This window comes from Pectinophora gossypiella, unplaced genomic scaffold (genome assembly GCF_024362695.1).
Source record: "Pectinophora gossypiella unplaced genomic scaffold, ilPecGoss1.1 Pgos_55, whole genome shotgun sequence".
NCBI lineage: Eukaryota > Metazoa > Arthropoda > Insecta > Lepidoptera > Gelechiidae > Pectinophora > Pectinophora gossypiella.
Genome location: NW_026063265.1, coordinates 218,160 through 236,571, shown reverse-complemented (window position 1 = coordinate 236,571; position 18,412 = coordinate 218,160).

Sequence of the window (18,412 nt, the reverse complement as noted above, 5' to 3'; positions counted from 1 at the left end):
TTATTCAATTATAAAACCTCGATTGTTTTATGACACTTGTGTAGCTTGAAAATAATTATTTGGATTATTTGGAATCCCTACGTAGTTTAAACTCGTAAAAACTTACGTAAAACTTGAACTTGTATGACAATCCTTATCAGATAAGCGAATGTACGCACCTAATTTCACTAGACTTGCCTAGGATCACGTACTTAACTAGACTTGTAATAAGGATGCACTAGAACTAGACTTGTGATTAATTAATAATTACCTAGATAGGCATATAAGCACTTGTATTGCATACTCGACAATAACAAGAGAAACTAGACTTGAAAATTAGAAATATTTGGTCACTTGTATTGCATACTAGACAATAGTAAGAAACCTAACTAGAACTAGGAATACTAGCTTGTGCCTACTGCATAACTAGACAGTAGGCTTATACTTGATCTTGTCTATACTGTATAGCTTGACAGTAATAAACGAAACTTGGTCTAAAACACTGGATTGCCCTGCATGACTAGACAGTGGCAATTGAACCTGAGCTGCATACTAGACAGTAGGTATTCAATAGAAATAATTGGCCCTAATCAATGAGCGTGCGAAATCGAAACTAGACTTGCAATGATAAAATGATTACGCACAACTTTTGATAGGGAATACTAGACTTGACTTGTTAATAAAAGAAAAGAAATAGAAAACTAGAGATATAAGTTTGAACGATAGGGACACTAGAAATGCCTATTCTGTTCGCACAAGTAAAGACGGAAACTAGGATAGAAAGATAGGAAATAAAAGGATGGGCTCACGTTCCTTGGCATTCCACTATGTACCACGGCGCCTCCTCCCGACGTTCTTCGCCTTCGCTCGCTCGCTCGCTGTTCCTTGTCTCGACGCCCGTGTAGGCCGCGACGTGCTGAGCCGAGCTGGATGTGATGACCTGCCACCGACGCGGCGCTCCGCTGCCGATGACCTGGGACCTGGTATCTTGTACTGGTTGATGCTAGACGTATGTAGACCGACTGGGAAGGCGTCTAGACACGTGGTTTTCTTCTTGAGTGGCGCAGCTGCAGACAATTTCTTGCAGATGCGTGGCTCTCGCGTGGCGTCCTCTTCTTGTAACACGTGGCGCCGCTATGTGTGCGTCCACGTGGCTTCTGCTCTCCACCGCTTACTTGTGAAACTCGAATTGCTGGATATCTTGACTTGCCCGCGACCAACTGCTTGACGCTCGTGGCTTGTAATATGTAGCCTTCCGAAGATTGCCCTCTTGGCGTGACTCGTGCAGGTCTCGTCCTGTCACGGTCGCCAACATGAACGCGCTGGTTGGCGGTTCATGTACTTTATGTATGAATTTTCAATAAAATATTTATTCACTTAGAAATCGTTTAATACTTGAATATATATCAATTACAAGGTCGTTGTTAGGTTAAAATCGCGTAGTATTTCGAGAGCGTCGTTGCGGTCGGGCGTGGCGCGGTGGAGAGAGCGTTGTTGCGCGGGGCGCGAACATCCGCTGGTCGGGGGGGGGAGGGGCGGAAGCAGTGTTGCCTAGCGTACGGCGCTAACAGTGAATAATAAGTCGATAAAGCTGATGAGTTACCAGTAATTGACAATGTGAAGGACATTTTACTATTGACATAAAATAAAAAAATGTTCCATCTATACTTATAATAAATCTGTAGAGAGGTCAATTCTGTACATTAAATATTTTTTCAAAATAACTATCAGGGGGTGATAAGTGGTCGATACTGATGCCAAAAATGCAATCAGTAAAATTTTTGTCTGTCTGTCTGTCTGTCTGTCTGTCTGTCTGTATGTTCCTTATAGAAACAAAAACTACTGGACGGATTTTAATGAAACTTGGTACAATTATTCTTCACACTCCTGGACAGGTTATAGTATACTTTTCATCACGCTACAATCAATAGGAGCAGAGTAGTGAAGGGAAATTCTTTTGTATGAAAAATCTAAACCACTCAAGTTAGACGTTTGAAATTTGGCATGCAGGTACCTTAGATACCGTAGAGGTGCACTAAGAAAGGAATTCCCGAAAATCCTACGGGAACGGGAATTAGCGGGAAAATCCTTTTGTATGAAAAATCTAAACCACTCAAGTTAGACGTTTGAAATTTGGCATGCAGGTACCTTAGATACCGTAGAGGTGTATTAAGAAAGGAATTTCCGAAATTCCTACGGGAACGGGAATTAGCGGGAAAATCCTTTTGTATGAAAAATCTAAACCACTCAAGTTAGACGTTTGAAATTTGGCATGCAGATACCTTAAGTACCGTAGAGGTGCACTAAGAAAGGAATTCCCGAAATTCCTACGAGAACGGGAATTAGCAAGAAAATCCTTTTGTATGAAAAATCTAAACCACTCAAGTTAGACGTTTGAAATTTGTCATGCAGGTACCTTAGGTACCGTAGAGGTGCATTAAGAAAGGAATTCCCGAAATTCCCACGAGAACGGGAATTAGCGGGAAAATCCTTTTGTATGAAAAATCTAAACCATTCAAGTTAGATGTTTGAAATTTGTCATGCAGGTACCTTAGATACCGTAGAGTAAGAAAGGAATTCCCGAAATTCCCACGGGAACGGGAATTAGCGGGAAAATCCTTTTGTATGAAAAATCTAAACCACTCAAGTTAGACGTTTGAAATTTGGCATGCAGGTACCTTAGATACCGTAGAGGTGTACTAAGAAAGGAATTTCCGAAATTCTTACGAGAACGGGAATTAGCGGGAAAATCCTTTTGTATGAAAAATCTAAACCACTCAAGTTAGACGTTTGAAATTTGTCATGCAGGTACCTTAGGTACCGTAGAGGTGCATTAAGAAAGGAATTCCCGAAATTCCCACGAGAACGGGAATTAGCGGGAAAATCCTTTTGTATGAAAAATCTAAACCATTCAAGTTAGATGTTTGAAATTTGTCATGCAGGTACCTTAGATACCGTAGAGTAAGAAAGGAATTCCCGAAATTCCCACGGGAACGGGAATTAGCGGGAAAATCCTTTTGTATGAAAAATCTAAACCACTCAAGTTAGACGTTTGAAATTTGGCATGCAGGTACCTTAGATACCGTAGAGGTGTACTAAGAAAGGAATTTCCGAAATTCTTACGAGAACGGGAATTAGCGGGAAAATCCTTTTGTATGAAAAATCTAAACCACTCAAGTTAGACGTTTGAAATTTGGCATGCAGATACCTTAAGTACCGTAGAGGTGCACTAAGAAAGGAATTCCCGAAATTCCCACGAGAACGGGAATTAGCAAGAAAATCCTTTTGTATGAAAAATCTAAACCACTCAAGTTAGACGTTTGAAATTTGTCATGCAGGTACCTTAGATACCGTAGAGGTGTACTAAGAAAGGAATTCCCGAAAATCCTACGGGAACGGGAATTAGCGGGAAAATCCTTTTGTATGAAAAATCTAAACCACTCAAGTTAGACATTTGAAATTTGGCATGCAGATACCTTAAGTACCGTAGAGGTGCACTAAGAAAGGAATTCCCGAAATTCCTACGAGAACGGGAATTAGCAAGAAAATCCTTTTGTATGAAAAATCTAAACCACTCAAGTTAGACGTTTGAAATTTGTCATGCAGGTACCTTAGGTACCGTAGAGGTGTATTAAGAAAGGAATTCCCGAAATTCCCACGAGAACGGGAATTAGCGGGAAAATCCTTTTGTATGAAAAATCTAAACCATTCAAGTTAGATGTTTGAAATTTGTCATGCAGTGATATATATGTAAATAATAAATGTTGAGGGTACTACAAAACATATTTACTTTTATATATTGTGGGTAGGCCAGTTCCGCAATAAACGTTAGCTCGCGAACAAGTGTTTCCTTTGTGTTCCCAAATTAGATCGAATAAGATCCAAATACACATCATTGGCGACGAGTAGGACTTACGTGTGTTTTATTGACAGTGAAATAAATATAAACCATGTCGATCGGAAAAATAGAACCGTTTAATATGGCAGTGGACAATTGGACTTTATACGTCGAGAGGTTAGAGCAATATTTCATAGTGAATAATGTGAAATCAGAACTAAAAGTGGCTACGTTAATCACAGTGATGGGGAGTGAAACCTATGAACTCTTGGTAAATCTTTGTACACCAGAAAAACCATCGAGTAAAACATTTTCGGAGTTAGTGACAATTATGCAAAATCATTTGCAACCCAAACCAAGCATCTTGGCAGAAAGGTACAGATTTAAACAAAGAGTACAAAAACAAGGAGAAACTATTGCGGAGTACATGGCGGAACTCAAGAAATTGTCCAAGACTTGTATGTTTGCTTCGTGCTGTATGAGTACGTGTATAAGGGATCAATTCGTCTGTGGTCTGAGCAGCGAGACAATTATGCAGCGTTTGTTTGCCGAGGATGATGGTATGAAGCTGGAGAAATTATACAAGTTAGCAATTTCCATGGAAGCGGCGGAGAAAAATGCAGCATACGTAGAAAAAGACAGGTTTAACACAAGTAGTAGCAGCGGCAAGGAGACATATGAGACGTCGTGCAACGCGGTGGCGACCCGGACCGGTTACCGGGGCGCGTCACGCGGCGGCGGCGGCGGCGGGCGCGGCGGCAGCTACGGCCCGCGCGCTCACTCCTATGTGCGGCCGCAGGGTGCGCAGAGGACACCAATGTCGACAACGGCCACAATATGTAATGTTTGTGGTTCTCGACACGACACAAAAACGTGCAGATACAAAAGCTATGTATGCAAAGTGTGTTTTTCGGCGGGCCATTTAAAGAAGATGTGCCCACGACTGCATAATAATAAAACGCAGAACATGTTCAACGGTGAGATACATGATGTTTACTCGGAGGAAGATAAGGACGTAGAAGAGGTAAATTTTAATGTTTTCATGGTAAAAAGTGTAAATAGTTACGAGCCGTTCATGGTAACGTTACAAGTAGAAAACGTTGATTTAAACATGGAAATAGACACAGGTAGTGCTATATCATGTATAAATACTAACTGCTATAAAAGGTTATTTTCACATGTGCCATTGGAAAAATGTAATTTAATAATGTGCTATTATACTGGCGAAAAAGTCGCTCCGGTAGGGAAAATAACACTCTCTGTCCGATACGAAGAGAAGTTATGTGAGAATTTGCCATTATATGTAGTAGATCAAGGTAAAAAACCGTTATTAGGAAGACAGTGGTTAGAAATGCTAAACGTTGAAATAAAAAGAAATTGTAACAATAATAGTATATCCGAGTCAAAACTGAATTTAAAATATCTTAGTTCCAGATATTGTGAAGTATTTTCGGACGGACTGGGCCGGTACACTGGCGGGGAGGTGAGCCTGCGCCTGCGGCCGGACGCGCGGCCCGTGTTCCTGCGCGCGCGCCCGCTGGCGTACGCGCTGCGGGAACCGGGCGAGCGCGCACTCGATCAGCTGTTGCAGGATGACGTCATTGCGCCGGTCGAGACCTCAGACTGGGCTACGCCTATAGTGCCGGTAATTAAGCCAGATGGGTCGATTAGAGTATGCGGCGACTATAAGTTAACAGTAAATAAATGCCTTGAAGTAGACCGTTTTCCCTTACCACGGATAGAAGATTTATTAACTAAAATGCAAGGGGGTCAGAAATTCACAAAGATAGATTTGTCACAGGCCTACGCTCAGCTATGTTTATCCGAAGAATCGAAGAAGTATACGGTAATTACCACGCACCGAGGACTATTTAAATACAACAGACTAATATACGGTCTATCCTCGAGCCCAGGTATTTTCCAAAGAACAATGGAACAAATATTTGCTGATATACCTAAAGTGGGGGTGTTTCTTGATGATGTCATTTTGACTGGACGCGATGATAAGGAACATCTAGAAATTCTTCATAAAGTGTTACAAAGATTGCAAGATTACGGGTTAAAAGTCAAAAAGGAAAAATGCACATTTATGGCTGACTCGGTAATTTATCTGGGTTATGAGATAGACAAGGACGGAATACATACAAATCCAGATAAAGTAAAAGCAATTGAAAAAGTACCTATACCTAAAACCGTGACCCAAGTAAAAGCATTTTTGGGTATGGTTATGTACTATGGCAAGTTTTTAAAAAATATAAGTACCATTTTAAGCCCACTGTATGCCTTATTAAGGAAGGGCGCGAAATTTGAATGGACAGACGAGTGTAATAAATCGTTTTGCAGAGTAAAGAAGATGCTGTTGTCAAGTGAAGTGCTGGCCCACTACGACCCTGCGCTGCCCCTGGTGTTAAGCACGGACGCCAGTAACGTGGGCGTCGGCGCCGTGGTCGCGTACCAGCTGTCGGACGGCACCGAGCGACCCATCGCGTACGCCTCACGAGTCTTGACCGCAGCAGAGAAAGCATACTCGCAAATAGATAAAGAGGCGCTGGCGATAATATATGGAGTTAAGAAATTCCACCAATATTTATATGGACGAAAGTTTTTACTGAAGACGGATCATAAACCACTGGTATCAATATTTGGTCCCAAGACGGGAATACCAACTATGGCAGCGTCCCGAATGCAACGTTGGGCCGTGATATTGTCAGGCTACGATTATGACATTGTCTATGTAAAATCAGAAGATAATGCGGCGGATGCATTGTCGCGATTACCATGCGATACACCAACAATAAAAGGGGAAGAATATACCTATTTGAATTTTGTTTGTGATAACTTACCCATAACCCACGTGCAAATTGAGCAGAAGACAAAAGAAGATGAGCATTTGCGACAGATAGTAACACATATCAAATCAGGTTGGCCAGGTCACTGCGTTGATAAAGATTTACAACCGTATTACGCGAGAAGAAATGAGCTTTATTTGGATGCAGGTTGTATTATGTGGGGATACAGAGTAGTGATTCCCACAGTATTCCGGAAAAGAATGCTAGAAGAGATACACATTGGCCACATGGGCATAGTAAAAATGAAGTCAATAGCAAGAAGTTATGTTTGGTGGCCGGGAATTGATTCCGACATCGAAAAAACTTGCAAGGAGTGTGAGACGTGTACGATGGAAGCACCAGCACCGCCGCGGGCACCGCCGCAACCGTGGCAGTACCCACTGGAACCGTGGTGTAGGCTACACATGGATTACCTAGGACCCATTAAAGGCAATAATTATTTTGTATTGATTGACGCCTCAACAAAATGGATAGAAGCATTTAAAATGAAGGAAACAACAACCATAGCAACAATAAAAGTATTAAGAGAAATTTTTGCGCGATTTGGATTACCTAGAGAAATCGTATCAGATAATGGAACAGTATTTACAAGCGCAGAAATGAGAAATTTTATGGCCATAAATGGAATAAAACATACTTTTACACCAGCTTACCATCCTGCTTCAAACGGCGCGGCCGAAGGGGCGGTAAAGTTGTGCAAACGAGCTATCAAGAAAGCAGAGAGAGATGGCTGCGACGTGGATATCGCTTTACAAGCATATTTGATGGCTTATAGGAATACAGCACATGGGACAACAGGAGAAACACCCGCGATGTTACTACAGCGACGTAATTTACGCTCGCGCCTCGACTTTCTACGAGAGGGAGGCGCCCACCGCGCGGCCGAGCGCGTGCGCACTCAGCAGCAGCGCCTCGGGGAGCACGCCGCCGGCACAGAGCGAGCGTTCGCTGTGGGACAGACGGTATGGGCTAGGAACTTCGGTGTAGGAGAACGCTGGGTGAAAGGAACAATTAAGAGATACGAGGGGTCACGGACAATAATAGTGGAGGGAGAAAATGGTATACTTATGAAAAGGCATATAGATCAAATAAAAAAATATAATTGTTTATCGGGTCTACCGTATCCTAGTCTGGGGGAGCATGACGTGGTCCAGCAAGAGCAGAGACCGATCCAGGTGCGGTCCGCCACACCGCTCCCGCCAGGGTATCGTACTCGTTCCGGAAGACTAGTTAAGCCGATAGATCGTTTATACCTTTAATTTATTTTTTAGTAAGTAGCTATAAGTGTAGATATAAATAGTACGTATAAGTTAAATATTGTTTGTTAAATGAGTTAGTATTGTAAGCATTAAATAAGGGTGGAGGTGATATAATATGTAAATAATAAATGTTGAGGGTACTACAAAACATATTTACTTTTATATATTGTGGGTAGGCCAGTTCCGCAATAAACGTTAGCTCGCGAACAAGTGTTTCCTTTGTGTTCCCAAATTAGATCGAATAAGATCCAAATACACATCATGCAGGTACCTTAGATACCGTAGAGGTGTACTAAGAAAGGAATTCCCGAAATTCCCACGGGAACGGGAATTAGCGGGAAAATCCTTTTGTATGAAAAATCTAAACCACTCAAGTTAGACGTTTGAAATTTGGCATGCAGGTACCATAGGTACCGTAGAGGTGCACTAAGAAAGGAATTTCCGAAATTCTTACGGGAACGGGAATTAGCGGGAAAATCCTTTTGTATGAAAAATCTAAACCACTCAAGTTAGACAATTGAAATTTGGCATGCAGGTACCTTAGATACCGTAGAGGTGCACTAAGAAAGGAATTCCCGAAAATCCTTTTGTATGAAAAATCTAAACCACTCAAGTTAGACGTTTGAAATTTGGCATGCAGGTACTTTAGTAAACTTAAAGCTTAGTTGCAACAGGATATTAGAAAATTCCCACGGGAACGGTAGTTAGCGGGAAAAAACATTTGTATGAAAAAATCAAATCTAAATAAAAGGAGAAACTGACTGACTCAGTGACTGACATATCAACGCATAGCCTGAACGGCTAAACGTAGGCATTTGAATGGAAGGGACATAGCTTAGGTACCGTAGAGGTGCACTAAGAAAGGAATTCCCGGAATTCCCACGGGAACGGAAATTAGCGGGAAAATCTTTTTGTATGAAAAATCTTAACCGCTTAAATTAGACACTTGAAATTTGGCATGCAGGTACCTTAGTTAACTTAAAGCTTAGTTGCAACAGGATATTGCAAAATTCCCACGGAAACGGGAGTTAGTGGGAAAAAAACATTTGTATGAAAAAATCGAAACCGCGTAAGATAGATATTTTCAATTCAATTCAATTAAATTATTTATTGCATTCCATGTAGTACAATGGGGTGTTACATAGGCATAGGAACTAAAACATGGACCCTGTAGGGCACAGCAACGTTGAAGGGAAGAGAGGAAGTGTGTATTAAAATTAAAACTCAATGAACAATCAATTAAAAAAAAACAATTCAATCAATTGATTCAATCTAGCATGCATGCATACCTTAGTAAATATAAAGTTTATTTTTGGCTGTATTTTGAAAAATGGGAGTTATTGGGAAAAAAAAATGTACTTATGAAAAAATCTAAACTGCATAAGTATGCACTCCCACACACACAAAGATCTCTCTCTTATATAACACGCCACGCGGACGAAGTCGCGGGCAAAAGCTAGTGTTATAATATATATATTTATTCCAAAAGTCAACTAAATATGCCAAACACAAATGACCACAATTTACACTATTGAAATTCAGATTTCTATTGTAATTATAATATATGTTACATTTCTTTAAATACTTTATTAGTTCTAGTGGAGGCTTAAGATCCCCATAGCTATTGAAATATTCACAACATTTATTTATTTTTACATAAGCAACCCAGTGAGTTCCTCCATTTTCTGAATTGTCTAAATTAATAATTCCACATTCAATTTTTTTTGGCATTTTAGGCAACCTATCTTTCATATAAACAGCACGAAAATAAGGAATATTTTTGGCATATTTCATAATATCAATATTTGTTAATGCTCGATTAGGTAGCTCTTTCATCAAGATTTGGTACATTTTATGAATAATCCGTTTCCTTTCTTGTAAGGTTTCATGTATAAACCTTTACCGATTGCAACCGATTCCATCACCTTATTATGACGTTCTGTTCTGTTTCACGCAAGTTCTGTTGAGCGGTTTTATAGTCATTTACAGTTTTAGCAACACCAGCTGCACCGCCTGCTAAAGCGCCTAAGGCTGATAAGCCAGCAAATATTGGAATTCATGGTAAAATTCCTTCTGTTTTCGGTATAGGTATAACACGTGGTAAACGAATTTTATGTTTATGATTTTTAAAGATTTTTTTTTGCAGCTAAATATGCATATTTTACCACTGACTTATTATCTTTAGGTTTCAGTTTCTTGATGTGTGACTTTATTCGAGAAACTAAACCTTTAAAACTTGTGATACCAGATTCCGTTTTTAATTTTGTTTTCATAACTTTACTGACCAGCCATGATGCGAGTATTTTCACCCTTCCCAGCGTTTTTTGCTTTGAGTCGTGCTTTAGCCATATTTAAAAGTTGTAAATCTGCTTGATGACGATTATGTAAATCACTATAATTCGAGTATGCTATGTCGTGGCGTTTGCAGGCTTCGTCAAGTTCATTAACACCTATATCACCTCGCAATAATCGTTCTTTTAACCTAGTCCCGGGTCCGCAATAGTTGTAACCTGGTAGGTGTAACTCAAACGGTAAATTATTTATTAAACTATTTATTAGTCCTCCTCCTTGCATGGGTACAAACATAATGAAAATAGAGATAACTGTTCTATTTATTGAACAATCTCTTTTTTGTTAACCCAACTATTCTCTTCCTGTGATAAACCTAACCATTTTACATATAGTTGATTTCCTCTTTTCTTAATAACTTTTTCAATCAAATATACATCAGGATAAGCAGTTTTTTGTAATTCGTGTTCATAAAAGCCTCCCAATATTTCGTTACTTTTTTGATCTTCAATTTGATAAGTGACTGGCTTCGTATTTACACATTTTTTAATACGAAATATCTCTGTAGACCAGTTAGGTGTATATCCTTTGCTAAAACTACTTTTATATTTGCTTATACGAACGTAGTCACCAACTTTAAATTTATGACTATTTTTTTCTAATTTATTTTTTCCGATTTTCATTATATTATTTTTTATGATTGGTTCATTTTCATAATTGATGTCGATTGGTTTGAACTGTGTAATACGGTGTTTAGTATTGTTGTAGGTACACACGATTTTATTTAACGGTATTCCTACCCACTTGTAATTGCCATTAAGACTGAAAAGTTTGTATAGTTTGGTTTTCAATGTCCTTATAACTCTTTCCACAATAGAAGCTTTTTTAGTAAAGTATGTTGAATAATGGTTAACAGATAAAGATTTCATTAAATTTTGAAAAAATGGTGTTATAAAATTCTGTTCCTTGGTCAGTTTGCAAGTTGATAGGCTTTCGATAAGAATGCTTGACTATTGTCTCAAAAGCACGAGTCACCTCTTCCTTATTCTTCGTTTTAAGCGGTATTACCCACGTGTACTTTGAAAAACAGTCTATAACAACTAATGGGTGAATTTCAACAAGTCTCTTTTTTTTATCATTTCGGTGAGATTTTTTATTTCAATGCTATTCTACATTTTTTTTATGACATATGAAACTTTAACCTATTTTATATAATGTACGTGAGCGGGTATCAAATACGATGAGAGCTCACTGAGATATTTAAGGTTGAATTTTTATTAGTCCACTGAAATGATAAGTACCCACCGAAATGATAAAAATGTACACCGAAATGATAATTAGTCCATGGAAATGATATAACTGTGCACCGAAATGAATTAAGTCCACCGATATGATACGGGTAAGAAAAGTTGTGCTGCTAAGCTAGGGTTCCGTACTATGTTAGGTTCGAAAAAGTCGGTTTGTTATGGAACAGAGAATTAATGCCGGTAGAAAAATGTATTTATTTATGTACACATAAGCACCCTCGTCTTATGAGCAGCCAGAAACTGTCTAAGCAAGCACGTCTAGCTGTGCATAGTGTTGTAGGACCTCAGAAATAACACCCAATCTCCAATGTATGAACGATGTTTATTCGATTTCAGTACGATACAATCAATACAGGTAGGCAGTCCGTCCAACATCGACCGTTCCGGCCAAACGTCACCCAAGGAATGCCCCGCTGTCAACGACGACCCTCACAATTTTCATAACGCTCTTTTATTTTTTTAAATATTAATATGTTTCTACCCGCGATTTACTAGTGAGGGCGCTAATGCTAACAGTCGGCCATTCTGTTATGGGGATGTCCACACTCCCCAAATTAAGCTCGGCCATTCTATACTAAGTATGACCTCATACTTTTTAATGTATAAATTAAAAATATCGAAACAAAATAAGTACTTATTCAAGAGAATATAAACATAATCAAAAATATTCATAAGACAATACATTTTTCAAGTAATTACCTAAGTATATAAAATTATGTTCTGTAAAATCATACACAAGAATAAAATAAACATTAAAAAAAAGTTAAATAATAATTTCTCGATTTAATACATTTGTGATACCAGTTCAAGTTAAACTTTCTTATGAAGTAAATCAATTAAGTATAAGTATATTAATTTCAACATCTGTCCTTTTCTTCTTTTTTTTTGGACACAATTATACTGACAATTTTTAAAATATCGAGCTTTACTCGACAGATAGACTAGTATGCGCAGTAGCATTAAACTCATATTTCATTGACGAGATCCAGCCATCCGAAGGCCGCTTTTAAGGTCCAATCAACTTTTGTTCCGGTTTGACCATCCGAAAGCCATTCTTCATCAGCAGTAATCGTCTAGCCATCCGAAAGCCACGATTTACTCTTCTTTTATCACATTTTAATCAACATAATGTACCAAATATCTGCGCCAATCGTCATCATCATCCGGGGCTCGCCGACTTCCCGGACAATCTCACATTGAATCTAGTCTGTAAAGGTTAGGGATAGGGTTAGGGTTTACTATAATTTATGCAAAAGATATCTCTCAAATTATTGTTAATATTTATAAATAGGGATTCATTGTTCATCTTTCGAATCTGAGCTACTACTATCCTCAGAGTCTTCGCTAACAACCGGTGAGCTGGTTATAGTGATCCATGGTTTTAATTGATCCGCTGAGTAGGTGTTTTTATAACGTCTCTGTGAATGACCCTGAATGCTAGATATTTCGTATCTATCATTACCTAACACGCCGGACACTTTATACGGCCCTCGAAACTTGGGTGCTAGTTTTTTACTTTTACCCTTATCGGGGTTGTGGTTCGGTATCATCACCAAGTCTCCTTCTTTAAAAAGTCTAGTTGGGCTTCTAGTCTTATCGAAATTTTCTTTCATTTTTGCTTGCCTCTCTTTTATTTTTTCTTGAACCGCGTTTCTTAATGCTTCCCTTTCAGAATCTAATATCTGTTCTTCTGTTTCAAGACCTGCTCTTACAATACCTTCTGATTGACAGGTTGTCCTTTGTCCGAATACAATTTGGGATGGGGTTTTCCCTGTGCCCCTATTCACAGTGTTATTTAGACTCCACTGTAATTTAGCTACATTTAGATCCCAATCCTTTTCATCGAGCCCGTGGTTCATCGCCGAGAGTGAGTTTAATATCGTTCGATTGTAGCGCTCGATTTGTCCATTTGCTCTTGGTGTGGCAACAGCGTTTAGAACATGTTTCGCTCCAATCGAACTGATAAATCCTTTAAACTCGCTTGACGTAAAGCTCGTCCCCTGGTCAGATATAATTATTTTTGGGCTTCCAAATGTAGCAAATACATCCTCTAACACTTTTATTGTCGTTTTAGATTTAGTATTTCTGACCGCTTTTACAAATATGAACTTACTGAATCCATCAATAATTCCTAAAATATAAGTATTTCCTCTTTTACTCTTTATGAAAGGACCCAAATGATCCATATGGATCGTATGAAAAATGGCATTAACTTTGGGGATCGGATGTAAGTATCCTGACTTTTTCCCTGACATTTCTTTACTATAAGCACAATTTATACATGCCTGGACATATTTTTTAATAAAGCGGTTCATCTTGGGGAACCAATAGTCTGCTTTTATTTTCTCCAAAGTCTTATCGGTCGAAAAATGACCCGCTTCATCATGATTGAGCTGACATATTCTCCACCGTGCAGAATTCGGGACTACCCACTTAAATTTTGACCCAACCCGTCGATATATTTTGTCGTCACGCATAACATAGTTATTCGAAATGTCCTTGAGGTCTTCTTCACTGGTCTCCAAAACGGTTTTAATGTGTCTTATTCGAGGGTCAGTCATCTGAACTGTGTGCAGCCAATCCGCAGTAGTAATATTTAAAACCTCAATTTCTTCTAACGAGCTAGGAGGTGATACTGGGTTTCGACTCAACGCGTCGACATGCTGCATGCTGTGGCCCGGTCTGTACTCGATGGTGAAGTTGTACTCCTGCAGCATTAACCACCACCTAGCTATCTTTGGAATGAGATCTCGTTTTGTTAAAGTACTGCGGAGGGCATTGCAATCAGTGATGACTTTAAATTCAAGGCCGATTAGATACACCCTAAATTTCTTTAATGTAAGTACCACTGCAATGGTTTCTAATTCATAGGAGTGCCACAGTGCCTCCTCTTGAGTCGTCTGGCGACTAAAATAAGCAACCGGCCTAAAGGGTGTTTCTTCATTAGGTCGTTGTAATAGAACTCCACCTAGCCCCAGTTTACTTGCGTCACAGTGAACTTCCGTTATGAACGTCGGGTCAAACAATGCTAAAATCGGTCGCGAGACTAGTCTTGATTTTATATTTTGGAAAGCCGTTTCCTGTTCATCACGCCATTGCCACGGAACATTAGTCTTAGTAAGGTTTGTTAAAGGTCTAACAATTAGCGAGAAATTTTGAACGAAGCGCCTAAAATAACTAGCTAGACCAACAAACTGCCGTACTTGATGTACATTTGTTGGTCTTGGAAATTCGGAAACAGCCTGTATTTTCCTGTCTCCTGGCTTCAAACCGCATTCTGATATTTCATATCCGAGATAGTTAATTTGAGACTGTAGAAAGCAACATTTATTAATGTTAAGTGTCAAATTCGCTTCCCTCAACAACTCTAAAATAGCCTTAAGCTTATCAAATGCTTCTTCGATGGTGCTAGCAGCGGACAGCAGGTCATCTAAATAGGGAATGGCTAATTCGAACCGTTTAGCCCCAAGCGCTTTGTTAATCATACTCTGAAATACTGCGGGGGCATTAACAAGTCCGAATGGCATCCGAGTGTACTCATAGTGGCCGTCAGGTGTCACAAAAGCTGTCAGGTGACGTGATTCCTCGGCCACTGGTATCTGATGGTACCCGGATGCCAAATCTAAGCTTGTAAAATACGATTTACCACTTAAACGATCAAGTTGGTCGTCAATTACAGGCATAGGATAACTATCCTTAACGGTTTTCTTATTTAAGGCCCTATAATCAACACACAGCCTGTAATCATTATTTTTCTTACGAACCAACACTATAGGGCTAGCGTACGCAGATTGTGATTCCTGTATTATCCCGTTAGCCAGTAACTCTCCAACCATCTCTCTCACTTTAGCGCGCTCACTAAATGGGAGACGATAGGGTCTGTAGGTGACGGGACTATTGTCATTTAGGTGAAGCGTCATTTGCGAAATAGAGGTTGAGCCAAGTTCTCTCATATTAAAAGCAAAGCAGTCTCTAAAGCTATTCAATAGTTCCAGTAAACGGGCCTTATCACTGTCTGCAACTCTAGGGCCAATATTTAGCATGTCTAGTGTTATGGGTTCTTTAGCAATATCTGTTGATACATTATGTGCCTGGTTGCTGATATTAGTTATGTTCACTTCCAAGTTTTTCCTTTCTGAATGAATATTTACACTTTTACTCATTTTGATCGCCCGGCCCAATAATTTTAACCTGGGTAATTTACTTGATTGTTGGGATAAACTTAAAATTATACATCGACCCTTACCATTTTTAAAACTATATATGCCTTGCAAAATAATATATTCGTTATCGGGTTGTAAACATGCATTACCAGGTATAAATAATAGACCGGTATAATCGGTACCCGTGTGTACCTCTATATCTTTTGACCCGTTTAGTGAAACGTCCTCACTATTTAAAATGTTTATCTTTTCTACCTCCGAATTATCACAATACAAAATAAGGTCTTTACTAGTTTTATGGACTACTACAGTTGGCAACTCTGTTAAGGATTGACCGATAAGGACATCTGTCTTTAATAGGTCATTGGGTACAACGAAAGCATCTACATCAGCCACGACTGCATCTACTTTGATGGTGACGTTAACCTTACCGATTGGGACAATACTACTAAACGCGAAACCTTTAATGATAGGAAGCCCCGTTTTATCCATAAGCAATTGCAAGCTATTCGCTATACTTTCCCGGATTAGAGTACATTGACTGCCGAAATCTAAATATGCTGAACACGTTACATTATCGACTGCGATTGACTTAAAGTACTTACTATTTAATTGTTCGGTTGTAGATATTTGTAATACGTTAGTTTCCGGTTTGTTATCCATTTTTGTGTTGTGTGGTTGCTGACCATTGTTATTGCGATTTGCATAGCAGTTCTGTGTCTCGTGACCTAAACGCTGACATTTGTCACACCTTTTTAGAGGTTTTGTACATTTTCTTGCTGTATGTCCAGGTTCGGAACAATTAAAGCACTGTACAACGTATCTGGGCTTGTCTCTCGCTGTTGAATCAGTTCGTATTGGGTTCCCTCTACTATATGGCTCTGCCTTTGAAATGTGTACTTCTCGTCGTGGCATTATATTGTTCCTTTTTGAAATGCGCCTTAAGTATTTAAGTAACTGCGAAGGTCTTTTGAAATTACAGCCTTGAGCGTTAAGACGAACGCCGTTGTCAAAAATCCCGCTGACAATGCAGTCGACTGCGTTTCTGCCCGTGAGTCCACACATCTTCACTAATGTGGCTTTATTATGAAAGTATTCCTCAAGCGTTTCCTCTCGTTTACTCCTCCTGCTAAGCATTTCTGTGAGGCGATCGGCATAATTTCTGTCATCGGGGAAATTTTTAATAATTTTCTTTTGCCATTGTTTCCAGCTTAGATCGACACAACTTCTGCTTTGGTACCATTTCTTTGCGTGCCCGGATAGCTTTGGTATAGCATAATAAATAATTTGCTTCTCGTTCCATCCATATATTCGTGCAGTATCATTGACCTTGCGAATCCAGTTCACGGCTGTCTGGGAATGAGCGTCCGGGTCAAACTCGGGTATGACATTATGCGCTCCTTCGAAATGGTTTCCCGTTTGACTCATTACTTTCAGGAACTTTCGAAAAAGGTTTTTATCTGATCCGCTTTTTGATCGGGTGTGCAGACGTCTCCTCTTTTCCTTCAAATGTGACGTCCGGACCCTAGACCGCGGTCGTCTCCTCTTCCCTGATAAGTTCGACGACGAATCGGAATTATCACTAGACGATGATGAGTCTGTCGAACTATAATAGCGACGACGACGATCACGGCGTTGAGTGCGCGTCCGATTTCTGCGCCTATATCTGTTGCGTCCATCAGACGTACTCGTCTCTGAGCTCGTGTCGCCTGTCCAACGCGTTCCACTGCGAGATCTTTCTCGGTACGTGTCACGCCGGGGTTGTCGTCGTTTCGATCTTGTCATCGATCTTCTTCTTCGGCGAAATCCGGACTCGCGATTAAGGTCCCTTGCCGGTCTAGTGCCTTCACGCCTTTCTAGAGGGGGTGTATAGTGGGACTTTTCGCTTGCAGACATTTTGAAAGTGGTTTAAGGCAAAGACTATAGTTAAACAGAGACAATCATCCCGTAAATTCAACGTTACGTCGGATCGAAACATGATTCAAAGTTTTTTTTTTGTGCGTAGGTTTTATTTAAAATTTGTGATAATTAGTCAAGAAAAAAAAAAAAATAGTAGGGAAGAAAACAGAAAAAAAACAACACTATTAGTCAATTAATAAAGAAATAAACTCCTTTTCAGAACAACGTTAAATTCATGACTGTAAGGACTAAGTAATTATAATAATAAAACGATATACAAATAGCAATAATAATAACAATTCAGTGTCACCAACCTCAGTGATTTGACAAAATCCATAACTTTGTAAAATGTGCATAATTTATATATTTGAAAGCAAAGAAAAAGTTGTGTAGATAGATATAGTCATTTTTAGGTAAATAATATATACCTATACACTCGTCTTCGGCTTCGGCGATGCTTTTCGCCCTTATCGAAAATATTTTTAAATCTATCTATTTAATTTGTTCAGATTATACAAACAACATTCTATTTTACAACGTAAGTACTTAATAATGCCTTAATAAGTATGCATTAATTGTGTATTTTAAACAACACTTACCCATTATTAATTAAGTAACCTTTCTTATTAGATTCGCAAGCCAACAGAACTGTATGATTTAAAATATAACATATTAGATACAAAGTCCCTTCCGAAACGTATTGAGTGTCATAATCGTCGCACAGTAATTTAATTGATACTAAACCTTTTATATGTACCTGTTTTGAGTATTTGTCTAACCACCGAAATCAGTGACAAACTGGATACTACGTCACTATTTCCGCAAATAT